The sequence below is a fragment of the Protopterus annectens genome, chromosome 12.part0 (genome assembly GCF_019279795.1).
Source record: "Protopterus annectens isolate FY-2018-M chromosome 12.part0, PAN1.0, whole genome shotgun sequence".
Lineage (NCBI taxonomy): Eukaryota > Metazoa > Chordata > Ceratodontiformes > Protopteridae > Protopterus > Protopterus annectens.
Genome location: NC_056746.1, coordinates 287,672,765 through 287,689,109, shown reverse-complemented (window position 1 = coordinate 287,689,109; position 16,345 = coordinate 287,672,765).

Here is a 16,345-nt window from a genome sequence, read left to right as displayed (position 1 = left end):
AGGTTCATTACATTCTGTTATCGTCTTTAAGTCCCCTCCCCTTAAATTAACTTTAATCAGCTCCAGCACGGTAAATTTAAAAGAATGAACAACACCACATTCCTTGACATGTTTCACTAAAGTGTTACTTAATTTCAAATTCTTTATATCATTGTGTTCTAAAATGCTCTCCCTCAAATTACGGTTTGTCTTACCTACGTAAAAACTGCTACATCATGCACTGTACCAAATAAACAAAGTTGCTGCTTTTGCAGCCTGCAAAGTGATGGAAATCCACCTTACAGCCAGATAGAGGATGTAGAAACTGCAAGGCAGACCAAATCAATTTAGGATAGTGGAATATATATTGTTTTTAGAAATGTTTTGGACATGTTTGTAATGATTGTTTTATGTTTAAATATTTATCAAACATAGTTACAGGTTGTTATTAAAAACAGATATGGTAATAGTTTATTATTTAATATATGGTTTTATTCCTTTTAGTTTTCTGTTTTGCTGATATGGTTATTTACTTATTCTGTGTTGCTATGGCTATTATTGAAGTTCAATTGTTATTAATTTTCAATTAACATGATGGGTTATGGGAGATGGAGTATATAAATCCCAGAGTTGTTCAGTGTATTACATCTGATTAAGTCTGTGAAACATGGTGATTTAGTTAAGTGTTTATATTTTTATGATAAATTGGTAGCAATAACAGGAAGATGCACCCCCAAAGGGCTAAGACCACTGTGTATCTAGTAATAGTGAAAACAAACTAAGCGAAGCACATCCACAGTGGCCACACACAGCAAAGACTGTCCACAGAAAGAGATGAACAAAAACATATACCACAGTACTAATCTTCAAACGCTAAACAATGCAGTTAAAATCCAAATAGAATCCACCACGAAATAGTCCACCAAAAGGTTGTAAAATGAATTTATTGTACAAGAGTTAGCACTTTCACCAACACAGCTTCATCAGACTCATAAAGACAAACATTTCATAGAACATTTAAAATACAAAAAGCAAGCCTATAGGTTAGCGTCACCATCGACGACAAACCTCATAGAACTAATATCCCATATTAAAGGGCCAGATGCAAATACAATCAAACTGATAAAAAGTTTAGATAAATAAAAAAACATAGAATATATAGCTTTAAAATAATTATTTAGACATATAAAAATGTATAAAAATTGTTAAAAGCCTAAGCATGTACTACACCCAAAGTCATGTTATGACCACCATTCCTATCAAAATATAAGCCATTATTGCTTATCTATCATAGGACATAACGTCAATCTTATTGAAAAGCATATTTTATCAATAGCAAATTAATGTGTCACACATTATTATAACATCTAAAACCTTCTGTTTAGTAGGATAAGAAGAATAGGTGCATCGCTATAAAGTTAGAAACAAACTAAATACCTATACATACAAAGTTCAATGAAAAGCTAGATATACGCTACCCCCCCAAATCATGTCATAACAGCCATCCTTGTCAAAGTGTAGTCCATTATTACTTAAATATCATAAAATACAATTTCAATCTAAATAAAAAATAAATTGATGTAATACACCTTATTTTAACATTTTGATCCTTCTGTTGCGAAGGATAGGTTTTAAAGGTACTTTTTCATTCTAGCCTGGCAGTTTATCGGCCCTAAGCCTAATAATCCACCTTAATTCACACTCTTCAGTGTAATTTTCAAGATCACCCCCTCTCAGGCTAGGGCTAATGGTCTGTACTACTAAAAATTTGAAAAAGTGTTCAGGTCCTGTCAATTTGACATGCTTAGCTAGAGCACTGACATCAGAACCCATACGTATTTGATATAAGTGTTCTCTAATACGTTCATGAAGCTTCCTATTTGTTTTACCTAGATAGAACGCTGTGCAAAATGAACATTTCGCAAGGTAAATAACATGTTCACTCTGACAATTGGTGGCTGTATGAAATGTGTACTTATATCCTGTTACAGGGTGAATAAATTCAGGTGTCATATCAATATACTCACACTGGTTACAGTTATGGCATGGCATAGTATTATCTAAGCTAACTGTATAGTTTTCTCTCATTCTAGCTTGTACTGGTTGGCAAAGGATTTGTTTCAGATTCCTTTTATTTTTAAACAAAAATTTTGGTGTGTCCCCAACTATCCTTCTAATGTCATCGTCTAAAAGTAAGGTCCCCCAATGCCTCTTAATTGTATCCTGGATGGTTCGCACATCAGAACTATAAAATGTAGAAAAACTTAACTGGTGACTGTTCCTAGTAGGTTTGACATAATATTCAGTATTGTTGTTATTGGAAAAATATGGAATTGCTCTGGTACTTTGCAAAGTACCAGTTTTCTTTATAATTTTATTGACTTCATTGACATTATAACTCCTGTTCATAAACCTGTGGGCAATGTTATTTAGTTCCTGTTCATATCCTCAGATGTAGGATTCAGTCTGGATGCTCTCATAACTTGGCTGCGGACAACATTACCAAACACATAGTGGGGGTGCATGCTGTCCCTATGAAGCAACGTGTTCCTATAACATGCTTTCCTGTGCACCCCTGTGTTTAAAAGACCATTTCCCAGTCTTTCAATATTAACATTCAAGAATGAAATTTTCTGCCATGAGAAGGACATAGTAAATTCAAGAAAGTCAGTCAAACCATTAACTACATACAAAAAATCCATAAGTTCCCTTTCATCCCCCTTCCAAACCAGGAACAAATCATCCACAAAACGCTTATACAATCGTACTTTCAACTTAAAACTTTCTAAAGGAAACAATAACTCATCCTCCCAATGTGCCATGACAATGTTGGCGTAGCTATTGGCACACAACGTGCCCATAGCCACGCCATCATTCTGTATGTAAATACAATCATTAAACAAAAAGATATTATTCTGTAGGACAATTTCAAGGAATAAAGTCAATAAATCAATAATTTTATTATCTAAGCCTGAGTGTTTTAACAGATAATCTCGAGTCATTTCAACACCTGCCCCATTGGGGATTACAGTAAATAGACTTTTAACGTCAAGTGTGACTAAAATATACATTTCATCATTCAATGTTTTGACATATTTATAGAGATCTATGAGGAACTGTTTACTGTCTCTTAAAATTGTTGGATTCATTTCAATGACTGGTCTAAAAAAGCATTCTAAATAGATAGAAAAGGGTTCCGTGACCCAACCACGTCCTGCCACTATTGGACGTATAGGAGGTGCAGACATACATTTATGGACCTTGGGTAGGCCTTGGATCACTGGTATCAAAGGTTTGTTCACCCTAAGAAATCTGAACAAATCTGTATTGATATCAAAGCTTTTCAATAAGTCATCCAATGTGTCATAAATTTTATATATTTTATTAATAACCTCATTCATTCTCAATTTTAGTATAGAAATGCTCTTCCTGTAATAGTCCATTCATGCCTTCTATATAGTCTATATAATCCATTAAAACTACGGGTCCTCCCTTGTTGGCAGGTCTAATGACTATAGAGGGATCCCTACTTAAATTATTAAGTGCTTGTCTTTGTTGGTATGATAAATTATTCCTAATACGTGGATTGGATTTCTTCATACTATGTACATCATTCTCCACTAACCTAACGAAAGTATCTATAAGAGGATGCAATGTTGGTACATATGTACATATGTACTAGGAGTGCAAAACATTCTGACATGACCCTGACCACCCTCATTTCCTAATTCTAATTTCAACTGAACATGACATGCAAACATTTTAACATCAATGATGGTTTCAGTCAAGTCACTATGAGTTGTAGGAATAAAAGTAAGTCCTTTGTTTAAAACCTGCTCTTCATAGAAAGTTAAAATTCTACTGGAGAGATTGATGACTAATAACTGTCCACTTGTTCCCACATCTTCTTCAACGTGGGACCCAAATGCTCGTTCCCTGATCCTTTCCGTTTCTGTCTCCCCCTGCTGTAAGACCTTTGTCTCCGGGGGTGAGACTGTTGTTCTATAGGAAAAGGAACACGTGCAATAGTATTAGTTCTGATAGAAGTACTACATGATGACATGAGGGAAGCTTCTTTCCTTCTGACAATTAGTTCAGGGGGGGGTTGAGGTTCTGGTGGCATTATTACCACCATTGGACACATCTAATGGATCAGAACCTGCATGTGCTTCCAAATGTTCTGCAGATATTTCCTGAGATACGACTATCAGGTCTTGTTTAACTGATGTGACAGGGGAATAGTGTGAACTGGTAGAATTGTCCACCTGATTGAAGGAATTAAAACTATTATAGGTTCTGGGTGGTTTTGTGGCAGTCCTTGGATATTGCCTGTGTTCATAAGACTCATTACTATTGTTGTTGTTGGTTCCCCTAGGCCAAGTAAAGACATTACCAAGTTGGAAATCCTTGGTGTCTCTACAAATCTTACTTTTCTTTTGTTCTAATAGGCATTTCTCATACAACAGAACATTATCTAATAATCTCTCTAAGCCTGTGTCAGTCTTGGTATGAGGATATTTTAGCAAAATGTTCTGTTGCTGTTCAATAACTTGAGCTCTCAACATCCCTTCTTCAGGACCAAAAAAAAAAAACTTAATTTAGAACTCAGTTTTAGTTATATGAGACTTCTAAATGAATTTTTTGGTCCTGAAGAAGGAATGTTGAGAGCTCAAGTTAATGAACAGCAACAGAATATTAATAATTTAAGTAGGGATCCCTCTATAGTCATTAGACCTGCCGACAAGGGAGGACCCGTAGTTTTAATGGATTATATAGACTATACAGAAGGCATGAATGGACTATTATAGGAAGAGCATTTCTATACTAAAATTGAGATGAATGAGGTTATTAATAAAGTATATAAAATTTATGACACGTTGGATGACTTATTGAAAAGCTTTGATATCAATACAGATTTTTTCAGATTTCTTAGGGTGAACAAACCTTTGATACCAGCGATCCAAGGCCTACCCAAGGTCCATAAATGTATGTCTGCACCTCCTTTGTGTCCAATAGTGGCAGGACGTGGTTGGGTCACGGAACCCTTTTCTATCTATTTAGAACACTTTTTTAGACCAGTCATTGAAATGAATCCAACAATTTTAAGAGACAGTAAACAGTTCCTCATAGATCTCTATACATATGTCAAAACATTGAATGATGATGAATTGTATATTTTAGTCACACTTGACGTTAAAAGTCTAATTACTGTAATCCCCAATGGGGCAGGTGTTGAAATGACTCGAGATTATCTGTTAAAACACTCAGGCTTAGATAATAAAATGATTGATTTATTGACTTTATTCCTTGAAATTGTCCTACAGAATAATATCTTTTTGTTTAATGATTGTATTTACATACAGAATGATGGCGTCGCTATGGGCACGTCTTGTGCCAATAGCTACGCCAACATTGTCATGGCACATTGGGAGGATGAGTTATTGTTTCCTTTAGAAAGTTTTAAGTTGAAAGTAGGATTTTATAAGCATTTTGTGGATGATTTGTTCCTGGTTTGGAAGGGGGATGAAAGGGAACTTATGGATTTTTTGTATGTAGTTAATGGTTTGACTGACTTTCTTGAATTTACTATGTCCTTCTCACGGCAGAAAATTTCATTCTTGGATGTTAATATTGAAAGACTGGGAAATGGTCTTTTAAACACAGGGGTGCACAGGAAAGCATGTTATAGGAACACGTTGCTTCATAGGGACAGCATGCACCCCCACTATGTGTTTGGTAATGTTGTCCGCAGCCAAGTTATGAGAGCATCCAGACTGAATCCTACATCTGAGGGATATGAACAGGAACTAAATAGCATTGCCCACAGGTTTATGAACAAGAGTTATAATGTCAATGAAGTCAATAAAATTATAAAGAAAACTGGTACATTGCAAAGTACCAGAGCAATTCCATATTTTTCCAATAACAACAATACTGAATATTATGTCAAACCTACTAGGAACAGTCACCAGTTAAGTTTTTCTACATTTTATAGTTCTGATATGCGAACCATCTAGGATACAATTAAGAGGCATTGGGGGACCTTACTTTTAGACGATGACATTAGAAGGATAGTTGGGGACACACCAAAATTTTTGTTTAAAAATAAAAGGAATCTGAAACGAATCCTTTGCCAACCAGTACAAGCTAAAATGAGAGATAACTATACAGTTAGCTTAGATAATACTATGCCATGCCATAACTGTAACCAGTGTGAGTATATTGATATGACACCTGAATTTATTCACCCTGTAACAGGATATAAGTACACATTTCATACAGCCACCAATTGTCAGAGTGAGCATGTTATTTACCTTGCGAAATGTTCATTTTGCACAGCGTTCTATCTAGGTAAAACAAATAGGAAGCTTCGTGAACACATTAGAGAACACTTATATCAAATACGTATGGGTTCTGATGTCAGTGCTCTAGCTAAGCATGTCAAATTGACAGGACCTGAACACTTTTTCAAATTTTTAGTAGTACAGACCATTAGCCCTAGCCTAAGAGGGGGTGATCTTGAAAATTACACTGAAGAGTGCGAATTAAGGTGGATTATTAGGCTTAGGGCCAATAAACTGCCAGGCTTGAATGAAAAAGTACCTTTAAAACCTATCCTTCACAACAGAAGGATCAAAATGTTAAAATAAGGTGTATTACATCAATTTATTTTTTATTTAGATTGAAATTGTATTTTATGATATTTAAGTAATAATGGACTACACTTTGACAAGGATGGCTGTTATGACATGATTTGGGGGGTAGTGTATATCTAGCTTTTCATTGAACTTTGTATGTATAGGTATTTAGTTTGTTTCTAACTTTATAGCGATGCACCTATTCTTCTTATCCTACTAAACAGAAGGTTTTAGATGTTATAATAATGTGTGACACATTAATTTGCTATTGATAAAATATGCTTTTCAATAAGATTGACATTATGTCCTAAGATATATAAGCAATAATGGCTTACATTTTGATAGGAATAGTGGTCATAACATGACTTTAGGTGTAGTACATGCTTAGGCTTTTAACGACTTTTATACATTTTTATATCCCTTTAATATGGGATATTAGTTCTATGAGGTTTGTCGTCAATGGTGCCGTTAACCTATAGGCTTGCTTTTTGTATTTTAAATGTTCTATGAAATGTTTGTCTTTATGAGTCTGATGAAGCCATGTTGGTGAAAGCGCTAACTCTTGTACAATAAATTCGTTTTACAATCTTTTGGTGGACTATTTCGTGGTGGATTCTATTTGGATTTTAACCGCATTGTTTAGCGTTTGAAGATTAGTACTGTGGTACATGTTTTTGTTCATCTCTTTCTGTGGACAGTCACTGCTGTGTGTGGCCACTGTGGATGTGCTTCACTGAGTTTGTTTTCACATTTTTATGATAAAGTTTAATTTGGATTATCAGGAGTCAAGCCTGGTCCTCTGCAGTGCTTTTTTTGGCTGATCTTTATTAATAAGCTACACTCTGCCACTAAAGATGCTACCCAGGTACAATATGCAGATAATGCCACTCTCATCTGCTCAGCTCAAACATTAGCCTCCCTACAAGAATACACCCAAAAGATCTTTCTAGCCATAAAATCCTGGCTAGATGGCTCAAATTTGGTCTTAGATGCTAAAAAAAACACAACTGATGCTTTTCACTCCTAAAAACTACTCAAACCAAAAACAATCTTTTCATATCCTATCAGCCAAGAAAAACAGAATTATGTCACACAGGCAAAACTCCTTGGAGTAATGCTTGATGATAATCTCAGATATGACCAGCACCTACTCCTAGCCATCAAAAAAACAAACCGGAAGTTAGGATCCCTCTACAGGGCTAGGAAATTCCTCACTAGTAACTCCAGAAAAAAAAATCTTACCCATCAAAAATATGTAGAGAAACAAAACTGCAAAATTTGCTACAAAATTCCTCAAAAAAAGCACACCATTGCATAACATTAAAAAACCTTAACTAGCTAGAATTTGAAAACCATCTCAACTACCATCAGCTTATTACAGCTCATAAATTAATAAACTCCCCAGAAAAATACCCAGTGCTAAAAGGAATGCTTCAGCCCTCTACCACTAATCGAGCCCTATGATTCAACAGCAAAGCTTTTCTATGCATCACAAAATCAAACAATAGTGTAGAACACTCACTATACTCTAACCAGGTAGCAAAAACCTGGAACCAAATCCTGAAATAAAACAGGTAAAAACACTGCATTTGTCTGCACGTCTTCAAAACAACATTAAAGAAGCACCTGCTAAATAACTGGTTGTGCTCCCACACCACCCCAGGCTAACCACCCCCAATACTCAACTTAAACTCCACCTTCAGAGTTACACTGCCTTTACTTAACCTTTCTGTACCATAGTCTTACAAACATTACTTTATATCTCTGTCACTAAGAAATCCACCCACTGTGCAGGATACTATAATGCAGCTAGGGAGTGGACCCAAAATATGCTGAGGTCATCTGTACAGGATACCGTAATGTGTTATATGAGGCATTGTGTCCATTTTTGGTAGATATACAGAGGAGGGGAGAACAGCATGGAAGAAAGCATGCAAAGGAGTACTGTAAAATGTTGAGGGGGAATCTAAGGTACGGAGCAAAAGGAGAAGTGCAGGACAATGTGGAATGTATGCAATGGAAGCTAGAGACAAGAAAGGGAGTTATGATAAGTCACACTGCACTGTTAGGTGGAAAGTCACAAATTGGAGGTGAATAAGAATGGCACAGGTGTGGGGCAGAGGATATAAAAGCCAGCTGGAAGTGGAATGATTCAAGTCAGAACAGTATTCCTCAGAGAAAGTGGTTGAACACTGGAAAAATGGCAGAATGTACGTCAGAAGATGAATTTAGAATTTTTGTTATTATTATTTTTTAAACTATGTAATTGAGCTAGACCATGGGCCCTTTTCAGCTGAGACCAGGGTCACAAGACCAAGGATAAATTATTATAATAAATATATATATATATATATATATATATATATATATATTAGTATTATATGTATATTTATATACAGAATGTAGTGTAACCAAGAATTCAGGTATGTCTATGGTGTATGGCATAATTAATGAGGTAAGGGAGGAGACAGCTATATATGGATTCACTACAAGACTTGGGTGGATGCAGCAAACAACAGGTATTTTTCTGTCAGTATACTGCAGTGGTGGTGCTGCGGTAGCATTGTCGCCTCACAGTAAGACGTTGTCCTGTTTGATTCTCAGCTAGAGCATCTTCTGTGTGGAGACATGCGTGAATGAGCATACCTTTGTTGAAGGTTGTGCGTCAGGGCCGGCAAAACGGCACATAAAAATGTACTGCCAATCATTAGCGGTCCGGAGTTCCACTGTGGCGACCCCTAACCGGGAAAAAGCTGAAAGACACAACAACAACAACAACATATGCATACATATTATTTGACTAGTACAAAAGTCATATGAGACTGTATTTTAAAGCAAGGTCACTAATGTAACCTAGTCTGTGATTGGTGGAGTCTTACTGTTCCACTTTTTAAACAATATCACTGACATTATGTGATTTATGGATATCATGTAGCACCTCCAAAATGTGTCATTAGGAATGACCAGGAATACCATATGACCATGCATGTTAGATGTGTAGCCCTTCTCTTCCACTCTGTTGCACCTTTAGTGCAGGGTCACTGATGCCATGTGAAATTGCACTGTAAATGTGATCCCGATCTGTTAAGCTGTGTTATTAGGCATGGTCAATGACATTATGTGGCTATTTCACAGTAAGTAAGGTACCCTGATTTCAGTAAGCAATGTTAGCTAGTGATGGGGACAGCCCACAGTTAGTGTACTGGATGCTGGAATTTCCTTTCTTCTGTGACATCTCTTAGGCTGGACCAACTAATGCCACCTTATTTGTGTATACAAGGAACAAGTCCCTCCAGATCCACTGACTTATTTTTATTACTTAGGGACACTGTTATCAGACTAATATGTGGCAGGTTGGGCTTGTATATTCAGCTATTGTAAATCATTAACCAAGTTCACTACTATCACATGGCTAATGTACTGCAGGTAATGTCCAAATGGAGAGATGATAAAATTAGCAAGAAAAGGAGACTAATACTGTTGGAAGTGAACTCATTCTGAATTTTTGGCAAGTACCTTCACATGGTGGACCTTGTTTTCACAAAACCTCACCAAGATGACAATGATGTATAGACTGTAGTTTATACAGCATCTATCATGGATAGAGGTAATTTAAAAAAATTAAAAAAAGACAGCTGGGTGCACAAGTACCAGGATAAAAAAGTATCCAATCCTGGTATGTACACTGGTGCCAGGACTAGAAAAGATGACAGTGTAGAATCCTCAAGACACGGAATCATTCCTACAATGGGGCTAGGCCAGGCTAAGAGGGAGGATGGCCCCCCTGTTGTAGAAGAAAGTAGTAGTGCACAAAAAGTACAAAAACTGACAGGCCAAAAAAGAGCCACAAAGATGATATAGTGGACCACTGAGGACAGGAAGAAATTATGTTTTGTTACTACTCTTCAAAAAGCCCATAATTTCCAGATAAAAGATATTCAAAAAGATTAAGAGAGAAATTAGACAAAAGAAAAATATTTGCACAAGAAAATAGTCAAAAGCTTCAAATGCAGAGTTGTGTTCATTAAAACAGTTCCGTGAAAAACATTATATAGACAAAATAACTTTGGGCAATGGAAAAGGAAGCGACAGAGGCAGTGCTAAAATGCAAAGAACAAAATTTAGAGATTTTTGAAACGTATAAAAAAAGAAACTTGGACATTGGAAAGAAAAAGAAATCTAATATAGTGCAATATTTAGGCAGGAGAAAGCCAAACTAATCAATATAAAAAAGCAGCTCCAAAGGTATTTGAAGAGAAATGCAGTCGAAGGCACCCAGGTATGGAAAGTTTCACAATACAAAAAAAAAATAACATCACAAAGAGTGAACGTAGAACAGATAATTAGTAAAGTACAAGTTAAACAAACAGAAGCCGAAGTTATGGAAAAATTGCAAAGTGAAGGATTTAATGTAGAAAGCTTAACACAGACAATGTCACAGCATGATAGGAGATTCAGTCCCCAAAGTAAGAAGAAAGAGATGGAGCAGGAGACATCTGAAGAAGAACTATGGACACGGGAAAGAAAAAGAGATATAACATCATGCAATATTTATGTAAAGGAGAAAGCAAAACTAATTAATATAAAAAAGCTGCACCAAAGATATTTGAAGAGAAATACAGGCAGAGACATCATGATATGGAAAATTTCACAATACAAAAATGGGAAAACAAAGAAGGAAAATCGAAAAGAGGATTAGTAATGGAGAAATTAAAGAAACAGAAACTAAAGTTATGGATTGCCCTCAAAGTAAAGGATTTAGTGTAGAAAATCTAACTCTGGTAATGTCACAGCATGATGGAACAATGGGTCCCCAAATTAATGAGAAACAGGTGAAACAGGAAGCATCTGATCACTTGTCACATGAATATACTCAGGAGACTTCAGTAGGAAACCAGTACAAAACTTCATATGGAGTTTTACAGCAAAGAATGGAGCAGGAAAGAGTGGCAACTCTGATGTGACTAATGTTGTGGAGTAATAGGGTAGTGAGTTGATACAGGATGCAGCTGAAGAGAATATGTCACAGGAAGATGTTCTGGAGCTTTATGTAGAATGCCTGCAGGAAACAGAATACAGAATATGCCCTCAGTTTAGAAGAAAATGATCTAAGGGAAGAGTTGCTTGATTCAATAGACATGGACAGACATATTAAGATTTATGAAAGAAATAGATCACAGAAAGTCAAAAAGAACCAAAATGTTAGAAATCTGATAAAACAGATGAACACAATAATCAAAACTATTAACAGAAATATGATATAACAGAAGTAAATCGGATAATATTACTTTGCAGCTAAATTAATAATAGATAGTCTTACCACAAAAACAGACTAATAAGGGACAGCAAGGGAAGAAATCAAATGTCATCATGGAGGTTTTGAATACAGAAAACAACAAAACAATTATGACAGGATGTGTCATTGTTAGAAGAGTATAGAAGAGGGAACAGACCAACAAAAATACTTAGACAAAAACAGACATGATAAAAGCAATGTGCAGTATCAGAACAGACCAGGATCTATCATACACTATTGCAAATAATAAACTAAAGATATCAGCACAGGCAGAAAAACTTAAGAAGATACACAATTAAATAGAAAGGAAAAGTACAAAATAAGTAATTCATTGATGACCCAAAAAAGTTTTATAGAAACATTGCCAGATTTGCTACAGGCAACCCATTTAGAACCCACCATTGCATTAATTTAAAGCAGCTGGGATGGCTTGAACTACAAAATCTGATTAAATTCCATCAACTTGTCTATAACACTCTTTACAAACCTTCCAAAACTCCTATTCTATCCACACTCATCACTCCCTATAAAAACCTGAAATCCTTAAGGTCTACTCAGAGACGTCTAGTACATACCACTAAACCAAACAACAAGGCTGGCGACTCCCTCTTCTCTAATATTGTAGGAAAAGCCTGGAATCTCCTCCCCAGTGAACACTCCTCACTTCCCTCAGTGTCATGCTTCAAAAACAAATTGAAAGTGTTCCTCAGAACACACTGGTTATGCCCCTGTACTAAGCCTGACTAGTTATGTGTCTCTTAATACTGTGCTCTTCCTACCCCTTCTACTCATTAACTGTAATTCTTTCCTTATTAACCTAAATACTATCTCCCTCTAGAACATCTTGATTGTACTAGCATGCTATGTTATGCCTGTATTCTGCACTGCTGAATTTACTGTGATAACCTGTAATATGCATTGTAAATATGATTTTCTTGTTTAATGTTTCCTTATTTGTTATTGTGTTAACTTCATTGTCCTATCTTGCAGCTTATCTCCCCGGGCCTCTACTGAAAATGGACATGTATCCAGTTAGACTAGCCCGGTCAACAAATGTAAAATAAATAATAATAAATAATAAATAAAAGGAACAGAAACACCACCATAAAAAAAAGAAATAGACACATTCTGGAAAAATATCAAAGAAAACCCTGTGGAGCATACCAAAGGTTGAATGGATAGAAGACGTAAAAGAAAGAGTAAGAAGTTCAAATATACAGGATATGAGCTGGGAAGAAGTAACGGTCATGGAAACTGAAACATAATTAAGAAAAGCTCCTAAATGGAAAACCCCAGACCATGATGTAGTACCTAACTTCTGGCTACAAGTACTAACATATTTACACAAAGATTTAGTCCTGAGTAAGAACTATTTATATGCACATCCAGACCAGACACCAACCTGGTTAACAGGAAAAACAATACTCCTCCTTAAGAGTGAAACTGCAAGCTATCCTAAAAACTGTAGACCAATAACCTGCCTTCCAAGAATGTATAAACTACATACTGGAACTGATGATGTCAGATTTTATAGTCATTTAGAAGAAAACTTGATCATGGCAATAGAACAAAAGGGTAACAAAAGAAAGTCATATGGAAGAAAGGATCATTTGTTGTTAAATAGTTATAGTGGAGAATTGTAAAAAAGGGAAGAATCTAAGTATGGCATGGATAGATTACAAAAAAGCATTTAACAGCATCCCACATTTATGGATAAAGGAGTGCTTACAGATGTACAAGATACAACCTGCATTGATCAATGACATTACAGTGACAAGACATTTTGCTGCTAAGCTATCCTTAAAGCTATAGACCAATAACTTGCCCTTAACCCATTAAACTGCCTACTTAACATATCAGATCATGGTTAAGATTTGGCTCCCATAAAACAAAGTGTAAAAACTCATCTTATTTTTGTGGATAATTTAAAACTGTATAGTTCATCAAATGAGGAGATTAAAGCACAACTGCAAGTGGTCAAACCTTTCTCAGATGATATAATAATGTCATTTGGTCTTGATAAATGTGCAAACACAACCTTTAAAGCAGAAAAGCTGCAACACCAAAAAAATATCAGTCTGGGACAGGAATGTGATATAAATAAACTTGAGCAGGAGGGAGAATATAAATAAGTATATAAATATTTGGGACTTGAAGGAGAGACAATAAAACATGAACAAATGCAAACAAAACTCAGTAAGAAATATTTTACAAAACTAAAGTTAATACTGAAAACAGCCCTGACATCTAGGAAGAACGTCCAAGCTATAAACCAACTTGCTCGCCCTGTTCTAACTTACAGCTTTGAGTTGATTGATTGGCCCCAAAAGTATTAGTTCATTTGGAGAGGAAATCAAGAAAACTGCTTCATGCTTATCAAATAATACATAAAAATTCAATGATAAGGTATTCCTTGTTCTGAAGGTATGGGCCTCCTCAAAACTGATTACATGTATAGATCTGCAATCACAGGACTGTATTCATATCTGCCAACTTCACCAGATCCAAACATAATGAAAGTTTTAAAACATGAGGATTACAAGGTTAAAGTGACTTCCCTGCTTAGTTTAGAGAAGCATATTGGTGTCGAGCAGGAATGAAAATCAAACCAGAAGTAGAGAAAAATCAGGCAGCAGCAGAATGTACCAACAAACAAAAGAAAATAAAGAGAAGGATCTGATGAGAAGGCAAGAAATGTGCAAAAGGCATAAATGTTATGGCAAGTACAGAAAGCTCCTGGAACAACCTCATGTCGACAGGATCTGGTGCAGGAGTGCTTAAGGAGAGGTGAACTTAACCCAAAACATGAAAGGTTAATATTGGTGTCCAGTATAGTGGACTGGGTACACATTGCTTTACAAAGACCATTGAACATGTCAGAAGGCTTGTATACTAAAAGGTATAATAATGTGGTGAGGCTATTGTACTGGGGATTGAGTAAACATAACAATGTTGAAGTAGCCGAGAAGTATTGGAAAGATGAGCCACAAAGCATTGCAGAGAATGCTAAAGTTTATATCACATGAGATCTTCCACTACCAACAGTTCAAAAATAGATGCGAGAAATCCAGATATGTAGTCCATGAAAAGAAGACAAAAGTAGCATTGCTCACTGAAATTGCTATGCCCAATGACTACAGTCTCTTATGTACATGGAGACACAAAATCATAAAGTAGCAGGATTTGCAGGCAGAAATGATGGCAATGTGGAAGTAGGATACCCAGACAGTTCCAACAGTAGCAGGAGCACTGGATCTTATAAAAAAGAATTTACAATTGTATTTAGATATGTTAGTGATACATGTACCTCCATATGAGTTACAGGAGTCTCTAGGCACATTCCAGGTGCTGCGAGGAGCACTTTTTGTTAACATCAAAGACTGAAGTGAAACAATAATAATTTCATGAACTTTAATCATACTTTGACTAGAGAATGAGGTCCATTTCCTTCATGGTATTAGAAATCCAAAAGACCTGGAGAAATTAAACTTGTAGTGTCCTCTGGTTCACAATACAGTATCATTTGGCTAGGTTACTAATAAATATCACTAGTTAATTGCAATCTGGTCCCTCCAATTCTGATGTCCTGTGTTATTACCCAATGACAATTACTTATATAACTATGAAGCGTCACAGACTACTGTAAGCAAGATTCCCAACTGACCTATAATGCACCATTTGATAGTATTTTTATTTACTAATTTGCTAACAGTGTGAATGAACTGTCCCTACAAAACCTTTTACAACAATGATTTGGGACTGAATACAACAAAAAATACAAATTTATTAGATGATATATACCAAGTAGAGATGAGACCTTGTATAATGTTTCTAGGCTACCAGATTCAGTTTCACCTTGTAGACATTTGCTTGCTTGATGGGAAGATGCAGACATCCAGGAGAATGTAGGTAAGCAATCATTCTCTTTACTGATTCAAGAAGCACAACAGCTTCATGTGACATTGTGTCCATTCTGGCCTTATTGAATATTTAAAGATGCACTCCTCTATACATTACATCCTCCTCTTACACTAAATGCTACACAAAGAACATATACAGTAATCTATAGAATGTTATACTATAATATACTAAGGATGTCTCACAGAGCTGCAGCAAAGATGAGGCAAAAGGGGCAGATGCCCTGGTTGGAAGCAGTTAGGGGTATGATCAGAGCTTTAGTGTAAGTGCTGATCAGCTCTTAATCTGTCCCTGTAGAAGTACAGTCTGTACTGTAAAAGCTATGACCAGTCACAAATGTGACTGCTTAATGACAAAGACTTTCAGTAAATTTAGCAAATCTCCCTACTATAGTTTTAGAACTGAAATGAAACTGTAGCAAGATACTTTGCACAACTGCAGCAAGGAAACAGTTCATGAATTTTATTTATTTATTTATTTTACGCACACAAAAATGTGGGTGCATACACACACA